Raw genomic sequence first — 22,322 nt, forward strand, 5'->3', positions numbered from 1 at the left:
TCGGGGTATGTCACCCCCCGCCTCACAAATCTCCACTGGTTGCCTATCGACCTTCGTATCAAACAAAAACTCCTCTCTATTGGCTTCAAAGCTCCTCTTCACCTTGCCTCACCTCCCTTCTCTCCTTCTCCATCCCAGCCCACACACTTTGCTCTTCTGGTGCTAATCTTCTCACTGTGCCACGTTCTCACCTGTCCCGCCTCTGGCCCCTGGTCCACGTCCCACCTCTGGCCTGGAACACCCTCTCTCCTCAAATCCACCAAACAATCACTGTGCCCAGCCCTGCTGAAGGTGCATCTCCTCCAAGAGGCCTTCCTAGACTAAGCCCTCTTTTCCTCAGCTCCCCCTCCATTCCGTGTCACCTCGACTCACTCCCTTAGCTCTTCCCCCCCTCTCCCTGCCCCACAGTACTTAGGTATATATGTATATATCTATATTTCTATTTATTTATACTGTTGCCTGTGTACTTGTTTTGGTGTCTTTCTCCACCCCCTTCTAGACAGACCTCTTTTTTGTTCCTGTGACCTTGGGAGATGGAGGGGAATAGTTTTACTACTTCTGATTTTTTATGCTAAGAAACTACATTTTCATGCTTGTTTGTTCCTGACTTCTATGTGTGAATGCTCAAATACCCAAGTGCTGAAACTAGAACCTACAGTTTACAACCTCAGTGAGAAATCCTTGTGAGGAAAAAAAACTCAAAAGATAGAATTTTGGAGAGCAATTTAGCACTTCTGACTTTCTTGTGGATACATAAAAATTGCAGGTCGTTATGGGCAGGGATTGCTGTATTGTACTTTCCAAGCGCTTAGTACAGTGGCCCGCACACAGTAAGCGCTCCATAAATCTGATTGAATGAGTGAGTGAATGAATAAGCGGCAAAGGGGGAGCCAGGTTTAGAACCGAGGTCCTTAGATACCCAGGCCTCTGCTCTTTCCTCTTGGCCATACTGCTTTTCTGTTTTAAAATTTTGATTCCCCATTAAATTGTCGCTAATTTCAAGCCTACCTTGCTGATAGGAATGAATCACGTTTAATAGAAATTCAATCATTAAAGTATGTTGAATACTAATAGAATTCCAGCAGGGTTTAGGAAAACCTATCGATAATAAAATGTATCCATCAATGCAACAATAAACAGACACATTCCCTGCCCACAACGACCTTACTGTCCTTGGCTTCCTTTTGAACCCTACTCTCCCAAGCACTTAGCAGGGTGCTCGGCACAAAGTAAGAGCTCAGCCACTATGCATTCATTCATTCAAGCGTATTTATTGAGAGATAGTGTGTGCAGAACACTGTACTAAGCGTATGGGAGAGTACACTGCAACAAGCAGCCAAGGATGGTCTTTTCAGGCCCACCTTTCTAAAGGGTTTGGAAGTCACATTGATTATACCAGCCCCAACCAAATAATAGTAATAGTAATTATGGTACTTGTGAAGCACTTACTATGTGCCAAGCACTTGTTCAGATACCAGATAATCAGGTTGTCCCACGTGGGGCTCACAGACTTAATCCCCATTTTATAGATGAGGTAACTGAGGCACCGAGAAATTAAATGACTTGCCCAAAGACACACGGCCGATAAGTGGCAGAGCAGAGATTAGAACCGACGACTTCTGACTCCCAAACCCGTGCTCTTTCCACTAAGCCATGCTGCTTCTCCAAACGAACCGCTAGAGTCTCACCACCAGTGGAGTCATCTTCAAATCCACGGACCAAAGACAGCAATATCTAGGGTGGGGACGGATGTGCTGTTTGCCTAGAGAGAGTTGAAGTGCATTACGGGCGTGCCCCTCTCTGAGCATCTTTCTTCCAGTTTGAAAAGGTTGATTTACCACCCGCTAATGAGCTGCATCCTCTGATTCATCTGGAATACCTGCCTGTCCACTGATGCCAAACTGATGTTGAGAGAGAAAAGCACAAAGATAGGGATAGGAAAGGGTATCTCTTGAATATTTTCCAAATGTGTCAAGCAGAGGAATTCAAATTCGGAAATTCTCTGATGTCATAAACGTGGGGTTGTTCAGTTCATGGTATTCCTTTTATGAATCTAAAGGATACAAAGCCCACTGTGGATCCTGAATCAGCAGTGAATAATAATACCTATCATTAACATTTACTATCGATAGAGGTTATATTGCACTACATACATATTGTGACATTTTAAATGAAATATTACTCTAGCCGACGATTAAATGGCTCTTTAATTTGGGGCTGTTTATGATTATATCAGTATTAAAATAAGGAGTCCTTTATATCTGTGTGTATTTAAGCTTTTTGGGGGGTTGCGAAGATGACACAATTGCAGATTTTATTGTCGATTTTATTGCCAAATGTGGGCAGATTGTGATAAATGAATTGAAAATTCCTACCACCCTGCCTCCGTGTAAAAATCGGTCTCCTGGGCCATCATGTCTCCTTTCCACAGCAGTTGGGGTCACTTTTGTTTGTCCTCCTTGGTATCCCGATCTTCATGAAGCAGCACTGTCTGTTGGAAAGAGCAATGGGCCTGGGAGTCAGAGGACCTGGGTTCAATCTTGCCTATGCCATGTACCTTTGGGCAAGTCATTTCATTCCACTCTGCCGTGCTGAGAAGCAGCACGGCAGAGTGCATAGAGCATGGGTCTGCTAGTCGGAGGGTCTTGGGTTCTAATTCTGATGCTGTCTGCCGTGTGAACTTGGGAGGACTTCACTTCCCTGAGCCTCAGTGACCTCATCTGTAAAATGGGGATTGAGACTGTGATTCCCCACGTGGGACAGGGACTGTTTTCAATCCGATTTGATTGTATCCACCCCAGAGCTCAGAACAGTGCCTGGCACACAGTAACCACTTAGCAAATGCTACAGTTATTATTATTATTATTATTATTCTCCTTTACACTGCTGGGCCTGTAGTAAGCGATTAACAAGTGCCATAGTTAATATCATTATTACTGTAAAATGGATATTAAATTCCTGTTCTCCCTCCTACTTAGGCTGTGATTCCCAAGTAGGACAGAGCTGTAACTGATTTGGTTACCTGGTATCCACCTCCACCGCTGCGTGGCAAATGGCAAGAGCTAACTTAGCAAATACCAGAATATTAATTATCATTAGCCTCACTGAAGAGTTTGCTTTAAGAAAGTTGAGATGTAAAGTTGGAACTTTCAGCTGCCACAGTGAAAGTCACCCTACCTGGTAAATCCATCTCAGTGGTACCATTTCTGCAGGAATCTCTAAGCAAGAAGAAAAGACTCCTCGCGTCTCTATCATAACCCTCAAACTGTTGACCCACACCGAAGCAATACGGCCTAGTGGACGGAGTGCGGGCCTGGGAGTCGGCAGGTCATGGGTTCTAATGCCGTCCCCGCCGCTTGTCTGCTGTTTGACCACGGACGAGTCACTTCACTTCTCCCGTTCCTGTGTTGCATTGTCCTTTCTTAGTACAGCGCACTGCCCGAATTAAGCTCTCAATTAACGCCATTGGTTGGTCGGTTGTGGCACCATCCGGTTACGCACAGAGAGAGAGAGGCAGAAAAGAGAATCTAGAAGGTGGCACCACTTTGGGGAAAGTGAGAGAGGCTTCCAACCACAGGGCGGGACTCTTCATACCCCATGGAAGACTTACAAAACTGGATTTAGGTCCCACATTCCATTCTGATGCAAAGTTGGACGGGCGACATATCAGCTTCCAGAGTAAGTCAGTGCCACCTACAGGCCCAACTCAGCATCGAGGAGCAGTCAATCCACGGGATTTCTTGTGCGCTTACCGGCTGCAAAGCACTCTACCAAGTCCTTGAGAAAGTACCATGCAGTAGAGTTAGAAGGCACTGTCCTTGCCCACAAGGAGCTGACATTCTGCAGATGGAGACAGATGTTATTAAGGAATTAGAGATAGTGGAAGTAATGGAGAATTAGATAGGTCCATAAGCACTGTGGGGCTGGAGTGAATATCGAAGTGCATTCGGGGCATCCGGCCAAGTGCATAGGCCCGGCAGAGGGGAGGGCAGATAGGGGAAATCAGACGTAGTCAGGGAGGGCCTCCTAGAGAATCCAGGCTCCGCCACCTGTCAGCTCTGCGACTTTGGGCAAATCACTTAACTTCTCGGTGCCTCAGTGACCTCATCTGTAAAATGGGGATTAAGACTGTGAGCCTCACGTTGGACAACCTGATTACCCCATATCTACCCCAGCGCTTAGAACAGTGCTCGGCACATAGTAAGCGCTTAACAAAATCATTATTATTATCTGTGGCTCAGTTATCTCATCTGTACGCAGTGGAGATTGAGACTGTGGAGCCCTCTGTGAGACAGTGACTTTGTCCAACCTGATTAGCTTGTATGTACCCCAGCGTTGAGTACAGTGCCTGGCGCATAGTAAGTGCTTAACAAATATGATAGAAAATTAGGGTACTGGGAAGCCGTCTCAAAAGTTGAAAATGCATCATCTCTGTACGCACATACCTTGTGAAATCAGTGCCCAGCCGTACGCACGTTAGGAGTAATGTGTTTTAGTGATATACTAATTTAGCAGTTTATCTGCAATTTATTTCTGTGCCTTCTGTACTAGATTGTAAGTTTCTCGGGGACAGAAATCATCTCTGCAGCTTCGTTGTTCTCCCAAGTGCTTAGCACGTTCTCCGCCCGAAATGGGCACCTCGATAAATCCTCTGTATTGACGGGTGATTTTATTCACATCTGCACGAGTGACCTCAAGCTCACCACCAATATATTCAGGCACACGTCTTCAGCTCAGCCTCATTCACCCAACCCTAGCCATTTGGATATTCTGTCTTCCTCGAAAACTGCATACGTCCCTCCCAGACAAGATGTGATATGACCCACACTGCTTCGGTGCTGTGGGAATATTTCTGTGAAGGATTCAAGATTGTCAGGGTGTGTTGCACATGGGTGGCTCTTTATTGCCCTGCCTAGTTGGGCCACATTTCACCAGCCAACTTCAGTGGGGCTCGAGCATCACTGCTCATGTTTACCTAAACCCCCGACCCGTGAAAACCTGCCCAGATGGTACTGTAGTGTTTCCCTCAAATTAAAATGCCATTCATTTTCGCCACCCATATTTTCATAAACAAAAATTATAGCCAATGACATGTTTGTCCCATTTCACCCAGGGTGTCAAAGCTACTCTGGGCTTCGGTTTCCTTAACTGTAAAATAGGGAGAAGCTGGATTATGAACTCTGTGTAGGAAAGGGACTTTTTTTAATGGTATTTGTTAAGCACTCACTACGTTAATGTAGATACGATGTACTAATGTAGATACAAGCCTATCAGATTAAACACAGTCACTGTCTCACACAGGCCTCAGTCTTAATCCCCATTTTACCGGTGAGATTAGTGAGCCACAGAAATGTTAAGTGATTTGCCCAAGGTCTAGAAGCAGACAGGTTTCGGAGCCAGGATTGGAACCCAGGGCCATCTGACTCCCAGGCCTGTGCTCTACTCACTAGGCAACGCTGCTTCTCCAAGTCCAATCTGTTAACCTTGCATCTACCTCGGGGCTGAGCTTCTAGTAAGTGCGGTAATTATCAAAGTAATGATCACAAGGTACCCTCTAAGTGCTTTTCCAGTAGAGATACTTGAATATCTGTGATGTAAAATATGCGTGGAAGTTATCTGTGACCGAGCAGTGTCTGTGTGATTCCGTTTATTCTGGTCGCCGTTCTTCACTCTTCCTGCTCTTTCATTGGAACAAGTAAGTGTCTCATTGGAAATTTGAAGCCAACACCTATAACTGGCCAGTCTTATTTGACGTGATACACAGAACTGGTTTGCACCTGACTGATCCATTCTGTAGCGTGTTCGATTAGAAAGATTTGTTTTGTGAATTTTCTAAGGGGAGTTCAGTGAGCTTCCTAGAAAGTGGTAGAGTTCTGGTGGAAGTAAGGCCTTCTAAGGGTTTTCTTAATAAAATGTCAGTTTTTTTTGTTTTGTTTTTGTTCGTTACCGTAGACAATCGCTATCCAATAGAGGGAGCCATTGCATTGTACTATTTGTGACTCGGTTTTACATTTCTGAAATTGTGTATTAGCTTCCCATACAAGCTACAGGATGCTTGTTAATTCATATTTAACCGGACAGATACATTATTATACTTAACTGCCATTTAAAATGTTAATAGGTAGCACTTAACCTATGACTACCAGTTTTTTTTTTTTTTTCCGAAAAGATAATCTGTTGTGCAGCAGTAGAGCATCCATCAGCATAATGCAGAAGGAAAACCGAACACCTAAGGTGGTAACTCTTGTGTAAAAAGCTACTTTTAAAGATCACTTTCATACACTTAAATATGTGAGCGGGCTAAAGCGGAAGGAGACCAAAGCCAGAAGTGGGAAATGAGTTGATAAAGGAGGAGCGCCATTACCAAGCATTTGGGAGAGTAAGACGGAGTCGGTCCGTCTGGGGGGAGCTAGCGTAGGTGAACAAAATCTTGGTCCTGTCCCACCCCCGAGCAGCCGGAGGGTGCTTGCCTCTCCTCAGCCGGATCCAGTGATGGAGATTTGATACCCACAGTTCCTATGACAGTCCTGTTCTGGGTGGGACGAAGATTATTACACTGAGAACTTGCAGTCGGGGAATTTGGGATCTGAGATGATGTCCTTGTGCACACTTCATGAATGGGAAGCCTGACTGATAGCCATTCCCTCCTCATAAAATGCTGTGCCTGGGTTCGGGGCCCACCCGGAGCCTCGGTGACAGGATAGTGGGGAACAGAGAAGCAGACCTAGGATGGAAAAGGGCAGACATTCTAACTGTGGATCAGGCAGTCAATGGTATTGAGTGACCTCCTTTTGGGGGCAAAACACCCTTGTATAAATGCTTAAGGGACTATGCCAGAAGTTTCCTCATCTGAAAAATGTGGATTAAGATTACTGGTCTTCTCTTAGACTCTGAGCCCCACCTCAGATAATCTCTATCACAGCACAGCATTTAGCAAATATTAGGCACTGGGAAGATCCATCTGTTCATTCATTTGTATCTGCTGAGCACTTACTGTGCAAAGCACTGTACCAAGAGCTTGGTAGAGTACAATATAACAATGCACAGACACATCCCCTGCCCACGATGAGTTGTCCATCAGCAGAACGTCTGTATTTAGTCTTCCGGCTTCAAAACATGTCTCGTCATTTTGAGGCCACCCCTTACGTATGAGTTCACATACGTGTTCCGGGCACCTACCCATATATCCACAGACCCCCAACTACTTTGTATACGTCATTGGTCCACATAGTCTGGAGCCCACTATGCTTCCAGCCTCTAGATGATTTGGGACTGAAGCAGTTTCCTAGGATTTCTTTAGCCCAAGGATTGTCACAGCTGCAGACCTAATCATTTGCCTGGTGTATTCAGCACAGATGGTCAACATCACTTCCCCGTCTTTGGCAGTAAAATATCTAGGTGTGAAATTAAGACGCCATCACCCATGAAACACAGAATGAGAGATGTCTGGTTTCGTTTTAAATTGGTTACCAGATTCCCCCAGCCTGGAGGGAATTACTCGGTGGAACCCGGAGCCCCATGAATTGTGTTAGAACCCTAAAGGAGGAGGAAGATGCCCTGTGAGTAGGGGATGGAGAGGAGAGTAGATGGTCCAATCACCTCAGCCCCTCACCTGCTGGTCCTGGGACTCCCAGCACCCTCATTCTGTCCCCAACTCATCCAACACCCAGAGTGGTAGTGAAGATGGAGACTGAGGGAGCAGGGGAGTCTGGTCTGGGAAGATCTGGAACTCGATCTGGTCCCCCGCCCCCCACTCCGGATTCCAGAGGGAGCCGTGAGGATGGCAGAGGGCAAGTAAGACGGTTGATCATTAGGGGAAGGGAGAATCAGATGGGAATTGGGAGGAGGCGAGACACCAGGGACCATCTTCTCTGAACACCTTAACCCTGAGCAGGGGACAACCTGTGTATAGAAGGACATGATTTCCTCTGTTGTTTTGGGCTTTTTTTTTTTTTAAAGCAAAAAAACATTAAATTTGATTCCCCAGGAAAAGACCATAAAAGTGATAGAAAAGGGAAGTAAAATACATGTCATAAAAAATATGTGATCATATCAGGTGCTATGAAACTTTTATTGCCACGGGTTTTAGAAGACCTTCATAAGTCATCTGTGATCCTACCAGTTCTGAGTAACAAAGTCATCTCAAACTTAAGGCAATAACAATTTCAAACACCCCATGCTTTTTTTTTTTATATGCTGTATGAATTTCCAGGTGGTAAAAAGTCACAGAGCCAATACCTTAAAAATGTAATAATATTTTTATTTTATAACATTCTTAAGGTGACCACAAGTACTTTAGAACTTCAGACATTGGGTTCTTGTTGAAAAATGCACGGTAGTCGATGGAACGGCAGACTAATGGATTAATAGGTATGAGTGGAAAATACCAGAGGTAATCATTCAGTTATATTTATTGACAGCTTATTGTGTGCAAAGCACTATAGTAAGCCCTTGGGAGAGTACGACATAACACTAAACAGATGCATTCCCTGTCCAGGAAGAGCTCACCGTCTAATCATTTCTACTTTTCTGGGTTCAACAGTGGTATTAGTACTCAGTGGCTCAGTAGAAAGAGCCCGGGCTTGGGAGTCAGAGGTCATGGGTTCTAATCCCGGCTCCGCCGCTTGTCAGTTTTGTGACCTTGGACAAGTCACTTCACTTCTCTGTGCCTCAGTTACCTCATCTGTAAAATGGGGATGAAGACTTTGAGCCCTATGTGGGACAACCTTTTATCTACCCCAGCACTTAGAACAGTGCTTGGGACATAGTAAGTGCTTAACAAATACCAACATTATTGTTATTATTATTATTATTATTATTATTAAGCACCCCGTGGATGCAATGCAGGGTACAAAGTGCCTGAGAATGTACACTAGAAATCTGAGACAAGTTTTCTGTCCACAGTGAGCTTACATTTTAATGGGGAAAAGATCAACATAGCTACAAACTGTAAGCCCCTCATTGGGCAGGGATTGTCTCTATCTGTTCCTGAATTGTACATTCCAAGCACTGAGTACAGTGCTCTGTACATGGTAAGTACTCAATAAATACTATTGAATGAATGAATGAATGAATGAATGAATGAACGAACAGAGTAATCAGAATAATAATAGGCTTAGAAAATGATATATGCCTAACACACAAACTGCCGAAGGGTAAAAATAAGAACACAAGTGCCAGAGAGAGGCGTAAGCTCCTTGTGGGCAGGGTTCATTGGGAGGCAGTATGGCCTAAAAGGAAAGAGCAGAGAACTCGGAGTGAGAAGACCTTGGTTTGAGTCCCAGCTCTGCCAATAGTTTGTCCAAGGTCAAGTCAGTTAAGCGCACTGTGCCTCAATTTCTTCGTCTCCAAAATTGGGATAAGGTGGACTGTGTGTCTCATGAGGACGGGGACTATGTCCAATCTCAAAACTTTGCACAAAGTAAGTACTCCTTAAATATTATAATTATTCTAACAATTACATTTCCCAGGCACCTATACACCTATCTGTATTTTTGCTATTAAATGAAACCTTGGATTGCTGGAGGGAAAAGGGACTGAAAGCAAAGAAGCTGGTTAGTTGCAAAAGTTGAATAGCGGAAGAGTTGGCTATGGGGATGAGATGGAAGTAATAAAAATAATGATAACGATAATGTTTACTAAGCACTGCCAGGAGCTGGACACTGTGGTAGATACAAGATAATCAGATGAGACACTGTCCCGGTCCCACAGGTGAGTCCACATTCTAAGCGAGAGGGAGGAGCATATATCTGAGGTTCAGAGAGATGAAATGGCTTATCCAGGGTCACACAACAAGGCCAGTGGCAAAGCTAGGATTAAAACCCAGGTCTCCTGTCTCCTAGCACCACATTAAAAAAATAATAAATTATGGTATTTGTTAAGCACTTACTGTATGCTAGGAACTGTACGAAGCACTGGGGTGGATACAAGCAAATTAGTTCCTGTCCCACATGGGGCTCACAGTCTCAATCTCCATTTTACAGGTGAACTAACTGAGGCACAGAGAAGTTAAGTGACTTGCTCAGGGCCACAGAGCAGACAAGTGGTGGAGCCAGAATTGGAGCCCATGACTTTCTGACTCCTAGGCCCTTGCTCTAGCCACTCACCGTGCTTTTTCCTCACGCTCTCCACCCCATGCTTGCCACCGAGCCACGTTGCTGGAAAAGGAGAAAAAGCGTTTTTTTGATAGATGGGTTGTGGTGAGAAATAGCGAGGTTGCAATCAGTGGTATTTATTGAGTGCTTTCTGTGTACAGAGCAGTGTGCTAAGCACTGAGGGTCTAAGGTGATTTGATTTTCGGTTTGTGTGTTCTTTGGTGATTACAGAGGCAGGAGGGCTAGGAGGAGATGCTGACCCCTGCCCACGTTCCCTTATCAATCAATCAATCAATCAATCAATCAATCAATCCCATTTATTGAGCACTTACCGGGTGGGGAGCACTGTACTAAGCACTTGGGAGAGTATGATATCACAATATAACAGACACATTCACTGCCCATATCAGTTTAGAGTGACAGCAGGACCCCCAGACAGGTTCCTCGGGAAGCAGCGTGGCTCAGTGGAAAAGAGCCTGGGCTTCGGAGTCAGAGGTCGTGAGTTCGACTCCCGGCTCGGCCACTTGTCAGCTGTGTGACTTTGGGCAAGTCACTTAACTTCTCGATGCCTCAGTTACCTCATCTGCAAAATGGGGATTAAGACTGTGAGCCCCACGTGGGACAACCTGATTCCCTTGTGTCTACCCCAGTGCTTAGAACAGTGCTCGGCACATAGTAAGCGCTTAACAAATTCCAACATTATTATTCCTCGCCAAGCAACAAACAGATTAGAGGAGAAAAAAGCTAAGATCAAAGTTCATGCATGAAATGTAGAACTGGTTTGATTCATGGTACTGATGGAAGCTTAATTCTCGAGACTGAATGACATTTCCTAGAAAGAGAGGAGGGAAATAAAACAAGGATTGAGGGGTTCTTAGAGCCAAGGACAGGAATAAAGAAGAGGAGCCTCTCATTGAGGTAATGAGAATAGGGCCCATCTGAAAGGGACAGAACTTGGGAGCACCCAATAGAGTTGGTGAACAGAAGTCCACGTTAAGTTGTTTAGTGGATTGTGAGAAGTTTTAAGGAAGGGAAGGAAATATTTTAGGAGATTTTAGTGTGGTTTGGAGATAGAAGAGTAAGAGGATTGTAGGAGTATGGGGAATGATATTAAAGGGTGAGGGGAAACCTGATGGTCTTCATCTGTTAAAAATATATATGCTTTTATTCTCAGTAGTGACATAAGGATATTTCAGAAGATTAAGTGTGAAGTAAAAGAATACATCGTGGAATAGAAAGTCAGACATGGAGATGTGTTTCAGCCAAGTCGTAGCTGAACATGTATGCAAGGAGTTGTTTGTACCCTTGCAAATATTTCAGAGTCTGTGTAGAATGGAATATGGGGCGTTATTCTGTACTTGCCAAGCACCTAAATGCAACTCCTGCTCCTACTAGTAAACGACTAACTACCCTAGCTGAGTTATTACTACTGACACCTTTAAATCCTTACTTTGTAGAAGTATTTGTCTTAATGTCTGACTCCCCCCGCCCTTCCCCCCCCCCCCCCGTGCCAAACAGTGAGCAATCTGTGACCAGAGAATGTGTCTACCAACCCTAATGAACTCTCCCAAGGGCTTATTGCTGTACTTAGTATTGATGAATTGATTGACAGAAGCACTGACAAATAATAGGGCACAGTGCATGGTTCTCCATTCGTTCAGATGGGATATCTGCCCCTTAGGGGGCTTACAATCCAAAAGGTAGAGAAATAACAGCAAAAGCCCAGGAGAAGACATAACGGAGGTCATTCAGCAGCACTAACAACAAGGACTACACGACCCAAGAAGACGTTTCGGGAATTATTGTTCTAGGAGAAATTTTGTTTAGGTTTACTCTCCCCCATCTGTGTCCAAAGATATTGGTGTTATATCTGCACACTGAAAATACCCAGCTTTTTGGAATCAAACCACACTGGCTTAGCCTTTGGTCCTGTACCCTGAACATCATGTGAGCACAGCTCCCAGACTGACAGATTGTATGATCTTAGAGGGCAGGGTCCTTTTTTTTTTTTTACTTCTGGCATATTCTCTTAAGCACTTATACGAGGGCTTTTTGCAACAAAAGTAGCTGTAAATCGTGGCTGACAATTTAATCTCTTCCTACTCTAGAATGGTAGACCAGGGAGAAATAGCTGAGTTGGAACTGGAATTCAGAAAGACTTGTGAGTGTGTCCCCCATGATGACCTAGTGGACAAGTCCATGACATTTTAATCATTCATATTTATTGAGCACCTGCCATGCGTAGAGCACTGTATTAAGTGCTTGGGAGAGTACAATATAACAGAGTTAATAGTCAATGAGTTAATAGTCACAGTGAGTTAATAGTCAAGAGGATGAACTTATGGTCTTGATCATACTACAGTTTAGTGAGGATGCAGCTAAGGGTAGTCGTCGGTGGTTCAGGATCAATGGAAGGACGTATCAAGAGGTGTTCCACGGGAATTGATCTCTCAATGATGCCATACAATTTGTTGATCCATTACTTCAGTGAAAGAAGAACAGGTAGGGTGAAAGTGCAAAGACTTTGAAAGAGAAACATGGAATTCAGAGTTACTGAAAGTTCAAATACTCTTCCAATAGAAACAGGATGGGATTCAACAGGGATGGGTCAAAAATAATACCTGCAGAGACAAAACAGACAGCCCGACATGCTAGGGAAAGTCCAATGAGGCAAAGGGAGGTCAGAAAATGTCACAAGAGTCCGAACTGCCCAGTAGGTGACAAGGAGCTGTGTTGAACACACTTTACTTGGAAGTGGGATGGGTCGGTAGCGGTTTGCCTTGCCTGGCTAAGGAAGTGTCTGTTTGGGGAGGACCCTTTGTCTATGTTCAGTCACTGAAGGCATCCAAGAGATGAGTAAAAGAAGCAACGTGGCGCAGTGGAAAGAGCACAGGCTTTGGAGTCAGGGCTCATGAGTTCGGATCCCAGCTCTGCCACTTGTCAGCTGGGTGACTGTGGGCAAGTCACTTAACTTCTCTGTGCCTCAGTTCCCTCATCTGTAAAATGGGGATTAAGACCGTAAGCCCCACGTGGGACAACCTGATTCCCCTGTGTTTACCCCAGCGCTTAGAACAGTGCTCTGCACATAGTAAGCGCTTAACAAATACCAACATCATTATTATTATTATTATTATTATTTTTATTAAAACCGATTACCTGGTAGAAAAATAGATCTTGGGGGAAAAGATCTAGCACAAATTTTGTAATCTAAAAGTGCCAGGGGGTTCGGTAATAAAGTGGTGACAGTTGCCATAATCGATACATGAAGACTTTTCTGGAGAAGAGGAAAATGAATTATTCTCCATGTCGCCCGAGGACAAATGGAGGAAATGCTCTTAACTTAAAGCAGGGTACAATCAATCAGTGGCATTTATTGAGTGCTCGCTGTATGCAAAGCACAGTACTGAGCGCTTCAGAGTACAGCAGAGTTCCCTGACTACAACAAACTTCTAGTCTAGAGACAAGTTTACAGTCTAGAGACCATGATAATGTTGGAGTTTGGACTTCCCCACTGCCCCTGCTTCCTCAGGGATTGCCGAGCTTTTCCTTAGCATTAAGATTCTACTTTCACCACTGGGAAAGCCTGTTAAGGCTGCAGATCACATTCTTCAAGAAAGGTGACTTGCAAAAGTGGTAAAAATGCAAAGCTAGCCAAAGCAATGTACATTTAAGTCCTAAGTGAGATTCACATCTGGTCTTCCATATTCAAAAGCATAAATCAAAACTGCCATTCCCTATCTAAGTGTTATTTTTTATAAATAAAAACAAACACATGTCCCAAAGTGCTAGGTTTTTTTTTTTTCCCCACACAGTACCATGTCTGCAAAACTGTTACCCACAACCTTCTGCCATGGGTCAAATTAAGTCACATCTTGTCACATTATGTTACAGCTTTAAAGAAATGGCTTTCACACCTTGTTTCAAAAGAAGAGAAGTGAATATTGACTCCCCAGTAGACTACAGCCCATATAAGGATCCTGTAAAATTTAAATTGGATTATGTGTGTTTGGGCAGAGTAAATTTAGACATCCTTCACCATTTGGAGGAAACAGAACTGGTGAATCTGAGGGGAGAATCTGGGCCCCCAAGAATAATAATAATGATGATGATAATAATAATAATGGTATTTGTTAAGCACTTACTGTGTGTCAAGCACTGTTCTAAACTCTGGGGTAGATACAAGGTAATCAGATTGTTCATTCATTCATTCATTCATTCAATAGTATTTATTGAGCGCTTACTATGTGCAGAGCACTCTACTAAGCGCTTGGGATGAACAAGTCGGCAACAGATAGAGACGGTCCCTGCCGTTTGACGGGCTTACGGTCTAATCGGGGGAGACGGACGGACGAGAACGATGGCAATAAATAGAGTCGAGGGGAAGAACGTCTCGTAAAAACCGATGGCAACTAAATAGAATCGAGGCGATGTACAATTCATTAACAAAGTAAATAGGGTAACGAAAATATATACAGTCGAGCGGACGAGTACGGTGCTGTGGGGATGGGAAGGGAGAGGTGGAGGAGCAGAGGGAAAAGGGGAAAAAGAGGGTTTAGCTGCGGAGAGGTAAAGGGGGGGCGGCAGGGGGAGCAGAGGGAGAAGAGGAGCTCGGTCTGGGAAGGCCTCTCGGAGGAGGTGAGTTTTAAGTAGGGTTTTGAAGAGGGGAAGAGAATCAGTTTGGCGGAGGTGAGGAGGGAGGGCGTTCCGGGACCGCGGGGGGACCCGGGGGACGCGGCCCGGGGGTCGACGGCGGGACGGGCGAGACCGAGGGACGGCGAGGAGGTGGGCGGCGGAGGAGCGGAGCGTGCGGGGTGGGCGGTGGAAAGAGCGACGGGAGGAGAGGTAGGAAGGGGCGAGGTGGCGGAGAGCCTCGAAGCCTAGAGTGAGGAGTTTCTGTTTGGAGCGGAGGTCGACGGGCGACCACTGGAGTTGTTTAAGAAGGGCAGTGGACAGGCCCAGATCGTCTCTGCGGGAAGATGAGCCGGGCAGCGGAGTGAAGAATAGACTGGAGCGGGATCACAGTTCTTAATCCCCAGTTTACAGATGAGGTACCTGAGGCACGGAGAAGTTAAGTGACTTGCCCAAGGTCTCACCGCAGACAGGTGGCAGAGCCGGGATTTAGAACCCACATCCTCTGACTCCCAAGTCCAGGCTCTTGCCACTAGGCCACGCTGACCCCAAGTTTGGAGTTCTGGGTCTTTTTTGGACTGAGCGTAGCGTAGTGGGGTTTCTGGGTACTGGTGGCCCTCATGCTACCAATGTATTAGTTGTCCCAAAACACAACTGAACGGTCTTGTGATACATCCCCAGATGAGCTATAATGGGATATGTACGCTGGAGTCACCGGATCCTTTGGCACCTTGGGTTCGTTTGTTAACTGGAACTGCTAGAAGGTTGGGTCGGCCTCGGGGTTATTTACAGCCCAAACTGGGCTTCCTTCTAGCGTCAGGAGCTCCTGGAGTTCGATTTGGGTTCTACTCTGTGCCAGGGACAAAAAAGCCTACTTTGGGCCCCGGAGGGGTTGGATGGCCGTGGCCGTGTGGGCGGTTCCTGCTGTTGCCACCTCCCCTTCAACAACCACAGTTACCGAGGCAGAATTAGCCCCTGGGCCAAGCATGTGTTTTTCAGACTGAACGGAGGAACTCCTTTTTTTTTTTTTTTTTCCCCGATAAGCACTTTTTCTGTAACGGTCCCTGTCATAGGCCTCTCGGTCTTAATTAATCCCCATTTTACAGATAAGGTAACTGAGGCACAGAAAAGTTAAGTGACTTGCCCTAGGTCACGCAGCAGACAAGTGGCAGAGCCGGGGTTAGAAACTGGCTCCTCTAACTCCCAGTCCTGCGCTCCATTCACTAGACCACACCGCTTCTTTGACATCATGGGAAATTCTTCTTCCTGGCCCATCAGGTTGATTTGTCTATCTTAACTTCCTGCTCTACCCCACCACCCCTGCCATCTCTATTCCCCCTACTACTCCCTACTATCTTCCTCCACCCCTAGCCGGCCCCACTCTCAGTGCACTCTCGGACTACTTGCCCATAAATCAATATTTTTCAACCAAGATTTTCACCCGAGAACTAAAAAGCGATCTGCTCCATCAAATTCAGAGTATTATAAACCTCCTTCTCTAATGCTTGTCTTACAATAGTGTAAATATTTTCTCCCACGTTTTTGCACATTTGCTAAAACAAACGCTTGGCTCAGCAAGAGGTGTTAAAAATCCTTCACATAGGATAACATCTTACCGATGTACTGAGCATGAAGTTGACTCCTTCAGGTCAAGCCTCAAGATAAAATTCGAAATTATACAAGAACTTTCACCACATTACAATCTGGTGGGGGGGGGTGGGAGGAGGGGGGCATCTCTAGGTTGAAAAAAGGCTATTTTCATCATAAACTGAATCTATTCATTCAATAGTATTTATTGAGCACTTACTATGTGCAGAGCACTGTACTAAGCTCTTGGGATGTACAATTCGGCAACAGATAGAGACAATCCTGCCCACTAATGGGCTCACAGTCTATGTTCTTGAGATTGCAAGGTGATATGAGTTGCCTATAGTTATAGTCCATACTTGGGAAATCATCACCTTCGTCATCATCAATCATATTTATTAAGCTGTTACTATGTACAGAGCACTTGGAAGGGTACGATACAAGAAATCACATGGCCTCTTATTTTAAACTGATCACCAAGAAAGCCCAAATCCGTAGGACTTGGAGCAATAACATCCCTCCAGCCAACTCAAGTATTTATGCATTTATAAATTTCTCCACTGAAGTCATGTATAGCATTCAGTTATTTATTTTGACCCCCCTGTAGTTGTGAATAATGTGTATGTGTGTCTCTCTTAAAGTGTAAGGTCCTTGCACATATCGCTTCTTTAATCTGGGCTTCCCAAGTGTCTAGTACAGTGTACTGCCCCAAGTAAGAGCTCTATTTTTTAATAATAATATAATTATTATTATGTCATTCTGGCCCCAGGATCCCTCATTCCCTATACAGTCACTTAGTAATTTGCAAACTAATGGGGCAAATATAAAGCCAAAAGTCTTATAGAGCATTGGTATTTGGAGAAAATATTCAAAAGTCTCAGTATTTTCTTTGCATTTAAATATCGTTTCCTTTATTAATGTTTCTTGATGCAGTCCCTATTAAAGCCAATTATGTCTCCCGGGACTTTGTTGATGGCTTAATCTGGTGCTCCTAGGATCTGATGAATTGCCAATCTGGGACACATGGGCATTCTAGGACTGCTAGAAAATAATAAATTTAAAGTTCATACATTTCCAGTTACATTAGAGTGTAAGCTCTTTGTGGGCAGAGATTATGTCTATATCTATATTGTACTCTCTCAAGCATTCGGTACAGTGCTCTGCGCACAGCAAGCACTTAATAAATCCCTGCGATGGACTGAAGCCAGTTGACCCTTCTGTTCTCAATAGTTAACCAAACTTTAGGGAGAATCTTGAGAAAAATACTTTCACATGGAGCTTACAAGTAACCAGCTCTGTTTGATTCATTTGAATCACGTTTGCTCTCAACTTAATTTTCAGGATATGTAAGATCACACATTAAAATGAATATTCACAGTGAAACATCTATGGTTGTTGCAGATTAATTTAGGGCAAAAAGTGCAGTCTTTCCTTTTTAAGCGCCAGTTCGTTACTGGTAAAATATATGTCACATGCCACCAATAATACTGGTTACTGACAAGAACTGTATATATAATACACGGAATGCAGTCGCATTCCTGTTGCCTGTTTTCCACATAAATACATTGGGTTTTAGAGTTCTCATTCTCCTTAAAAAAAAAAAAAGAAAAAATGGCGGGGGGGGGCGGGGGGTTGGAGAGGTGCATAATAAGGGAATATCGTGCTGCTTTTAAATCATTAATGTTCCGTGATGATCATAACAGTACTTTCTGGAAAGAACATTTTGAAGGCTATTTCTATTTGCTACTGCTATCTATTTTTGCATTTTCTTGCTTTTTTTCCCCAAAACCTTTAATTGGATTGCAAATCCGTGAAGTCTCACAGAGCATTTTGGACTGTTTACTTCAGCAATGACAATATCATAACCGGATTTGACTACGTAGGAATATTGTAGCTATTTGTTTACAGGGAAGGGAATGAGTCATTTCTGGAAATATATCAAAGTCAGGCCAGGATGTTTTTGCAAGTGGTATGTTCTGTTTGTTCAGATTTATGGTTCATTGTCCTTAATTTCATTACTCATATTGTGACGATCTAGGATTTATTCTTTCACAATTAATTTTCATATACTCGGATCCACAAATCATGGCCGGCTCCCACTCAGACACAGATTAAATATTTGTGAATTCAGACTTTCCATTTGCATCTACTAGTTGCAGCAGTGAATACATATGAAGGTGATAACACGGAATGGATACAAATGATCCTCATAGATCTCTGTCTTCATCACATTGAATTTAAATCTACCGATTTCTACAAAAATCAATGCGTGTTATTCTCTTCATTTTAGAGATGTCCAAGGCAATGAGGTCCTTTTCCGACATAAGGCTTCTTCCAACTCCTTTGAGGCATTGCTACATTCAAGGAGAATCTGTCATCCCAATTTACTGGAATTTAAAGGGGATATTGCAGAAACTAAGCAGGGATTAGAGTTTCATTATTCTTAAACTCCCGAAATAGCTCTGATGTTATTTACAACCTTAGGGGGTGCGGCTAGATCATGGGGGAAGGATACCCGTGTCTTGCTTACGGCTCAGGTAAGAACGCACCACCAGTTGGTATCCCGAATAGTCTTGCTGCCCCAAAGCTGTGCTTGCCTGTGGCAGGTATATTTTAGGCAACGATTCCCAAACTGCACAGTTGGCTCACCAACCAGATGGGTTATCAGCCAAGTCGTTTTCTGTTATCACATGATTGTGTAGCCTCATGAGGATGAGCGCAGTGACAAGCGAATTAAGTTCTGAAACCTACTTCCAAACAACTAAGTCATTACCACTGAGGGCTTCCCAGTTCAGAAGAAACACTCGTCCTTTCTATATCAAGTTATCCCCATCCCAAATGGTATTATTCTGGAAAAGCAATGGATACGACCTTACTATTTTAAGACTGTATACGGTTCACATCATTCAGCTCATTTGATTTCTGAACCGTGTACGGTATTACTGCGGTCAATACGATTCGGGACCCAAAATGAAAAAAATCACTTAATGCAAACGTCAGACAAATCCCAAACATCGGGTTCTAACTTTACTGTGGCCATCTGCCTTGGCACTACAAAGAATGTTTAATTTAGGAAAGATGATTTCTACTCCTGTCTTGATCATTGATGTTCCAGTATGGTCAGTGGCATTTCTGCCTAACTCTTCCCAACGAAACATTAACAGTTGTTCCGAATTCCAACTCTAAGACCTTGAAACACAAATGTATTTACATTTTGAATGTGTTCTCTTGTGCTGATTAAATGAGCTTTCCAAGATAGCCCTGACTACACTGGTCATGCAGAATCCTAGCAAAAACCGGTAAGATTTTCCTTCAGAGAAAGCCATGAAATGACTTATTGATTTCTGTGAATCATAGGGCAGATCGAACGTTCATTCTGGCTACTTAAAAGTTCTTACCCTGCTTCTTCCCAAGTATCTGAACATCCTTAACATTTTTCAGGACACCTAGTATAATGGACTTAAAAAAAAAAAAAATTCTTAAAGAAAGTCGCCATCAATAATTCACTAATCACACGAGGTTCTTCATGAGGAGGACATCTCCGGGTAAAATGTTTGACATTTCTCTTTCAATGTAAAGCGTAAAATGTGCTCATCCAAGAGTTAATCTGCATACCCTACATTTTGTAACCAGCCTACTGCTGCTGAGAATTGCCCGGTTCAGCTCCTCTCCCTAAAGCTGTTTCAAACGGGCAAAGAGAATGAATGGTCAGAAAAGACTTCCTGTCCTGCAACCTGCAGGGATAACGATTTCCTTACTGTTGACATTCATCATTCTTTCTCCGAGACCCGTGCGCCCTCCAAACCCGAGTTGATGTGATTGAGTTTTTGTCAAAGAACTGTGGAGCAAATGATTGCATTTTCCAGATCACTTTGGGTTCAAAAAAATGTACAGTTTTGCCTTTGACTCTACCTGCCTCCACTGTACTTCTTGTCATTTTTATGTTATGTGCAAATCAAGTTGCCAAGGCTATTGCCTGGTACTTCGAGAAGAAGAGGCCTTTGATTTCGAAGGTGCTCGCTGCCTGATGACTTTGAATTTCCCACCAAACATTACCTTCACCTATGGAAGTCCCCGACCCAATTCGACCGTCAGATTCGCTGACCTTTGCCCCTTGACTCATTTCTGGGGCAGACTGTCACACATAGTTCTTGTTCCTTCGTTCGTTTGCTTTGTTTTGTTTCTTCTACTCAAGTTCTTTAAAAAGATACCTAGAGAGGTCTCTTGCTCACCCCTTGATTTTAGATCAGATCCAGTCTGAATTGGGTCATTTAAATAAAAACAGAGGTCAGAGAGAGAGGCTGGGACCTAAATCAAAGCAGTGTGAAGACATACTTCACATAACAAAGGTGTATTTGGATTAACGACAAGTGAGTGGTAAAGATAAACCAGTGGAAAGTACAAGTTTAAAGTCCAGCCTGTTCCCCCCCGCCCCCCTCAGCTTTTTTTTTTTACGAAAATCCGATGATGTTCCCCTTATTTAAGTGCACGATGTGCTTTACATATATTTGTCAATGATCAAAAAAAATACAGATAGATAGACAGGTAGATAGGTAGATAGATATACACACATACACACAGGTACACATATATACACCTATATATTTGTCAATGATCAAATATACATATATAATATACATATATGTCTGTGTATATCTACACGTTACTATATATACACACAAAACCTGTTTTATACAGGTATGAATACGACTCGGCAGCATAAGACCAGACATAGTCGTATATATACAGAGAACTTGTTATTTTCAGCGCTTAGACCAGTGCTCGGCACATAGTAAACGCTTAACAAATGTCATCATTATTGTTATTATTGTACACAAAACTTGTTTTCCATCTCTCCCTCTCTCTCTATTCATATATAGAAAATCAAAAGCTTCTATTATATGGAGAGAGAGAGAGAGAGAGAGAGAGAACAAGTTTTGTGAATCACCAGTCTCGGATGTGAATCCCCTAGAATGAAATCCGCTCTCCATTCCGTCTAGCAAGGAGAAAAGGGTGGAACGGGACAAGTTTGATCGTGCAGACAACTTCCTCAGTCCAAAGGGTCCGCTGTGTAAATCCTCAGCCGGCCGGGCCAGGACGAGGACCAGGAACAGGACCGGAACGAGGACAGGACCAGGACCGGGACGGGACCAGAGCCAGGACCAGAACCAGGACCAGGACAGGACCAGGGCCAGGGCAGGACCAGAGCCAGGGCAGGAGCAGAACCAGAGCCAGGACCAGAGCCAGGGCCAGGGCCAGGGCCAGGGCCAGGGCCAGCAGGCTGCTTACCTTGGGCGTAGGCAGGGATGCTCTCAGGCCGCCTCTCCCGCTCGCTCTGTCGCTCGGGGTGCCCGGTTGCTTCCCCTTGACAGCTCCCTGGAGGTGGCACCCCCTCCTTCTCCTCCCCCTGCTCCTTCTCCTCCTCCCCCTGTTCCTTCTCCTCCTCCTCCTCCCCCCGGTCCTCCTGCTGATGGTCCTGGTGTGCCGGGCTCCGCCTGGCAGCCTCGCCCTTTTGAAGGCTGGCAAGGGGAACCTCCCGGGGCCTCCCCCTCCCCCTCCTCCTCCTCCTCCTCCTCTCCGCCGTGTCCCCTCCTCCGTCCCATTGGTTTCTGCCCGGACAGCAGGGCCCCCCCCCCCCCAGCCCCGCCCCCGCCCCCAGCCCGCCGCAGTGGCCGCCCCCGGGAGGGGCGGGGGGAGGGAGGGCTGCGCGGAGCCCTCTGCTCAACGCTCGACCTTCGGATGGGGCCCCGGCTCGGCTCACCCGCCCGCCTCGATCCGTTCTCAAAGGGAAAGATGTGCGCGGGTGTGTGTGTGTGGTTGTGGGTGGGGGGGATGTTGGTGGGGGGGGGGGGGGTTGTGTGTGGGGGGGTGTCTGCGGGTGTGTTTGTGTGGGGGGGTTGTTTGTGTGGGTTTGTGTTTGTGGGTATGTGGGTGTATGTGTGTTTTGGGTGGGGGAGGTGTTGGTTGGGGGGGGGGGGGGGTTGTTTGTGCGTTCGTGTGGGTGTGTGAGTT

At 44.8% G+C, this 22,322-nt stretch overlaps 1 protein-coding gene across 4 annotated transcripts in view; it reads right to left on the bottom strand.

Moving 5' to 3' along the window:
• The window catches only part of LOC100077596 (cadherin-9), a 79,016-nt gene extending 57,258 nt beyond the window's left edge, over positions 1 to 21,758 (bottom strand). For 2 of the 4 annotated variants that reach the window (XM_029053913.2, XM_029053910.2), the window contains exon 1: positions 21,600 to 21,756. The gene's annotated coding sequence lies outside the window, so the exon portion shown is untranslated. Of the gene's footprint in view, positions 1 to 1,688; positions 1,918 to 21,599 lie in introns of those variants that run through there. The other 2 variants (XM_001508745.5, XM_029053914.2) reach the window with 2 other exon arrangements.
• Between the last annotated feature and the right edge of the window lie 564 nt (positions 21,759 to 22,322).

Source organism: Ornithorhynchus anatinus, chromosome X3 (assembly GCF_004115215.2).
Source record: "Ornithorhynchus anatinus isolate Pmale09 chromosome X3, mOrnAna1.pri.v4, whole genome shotgun sequence".
Taxonomy (NCBI): Eukaryota; Metazoa; Chordata; class Mammalia; order Monotremata; family Ornithorhynchidae; genus Ornithorhynchus; species Ornithorhynchus anatinus.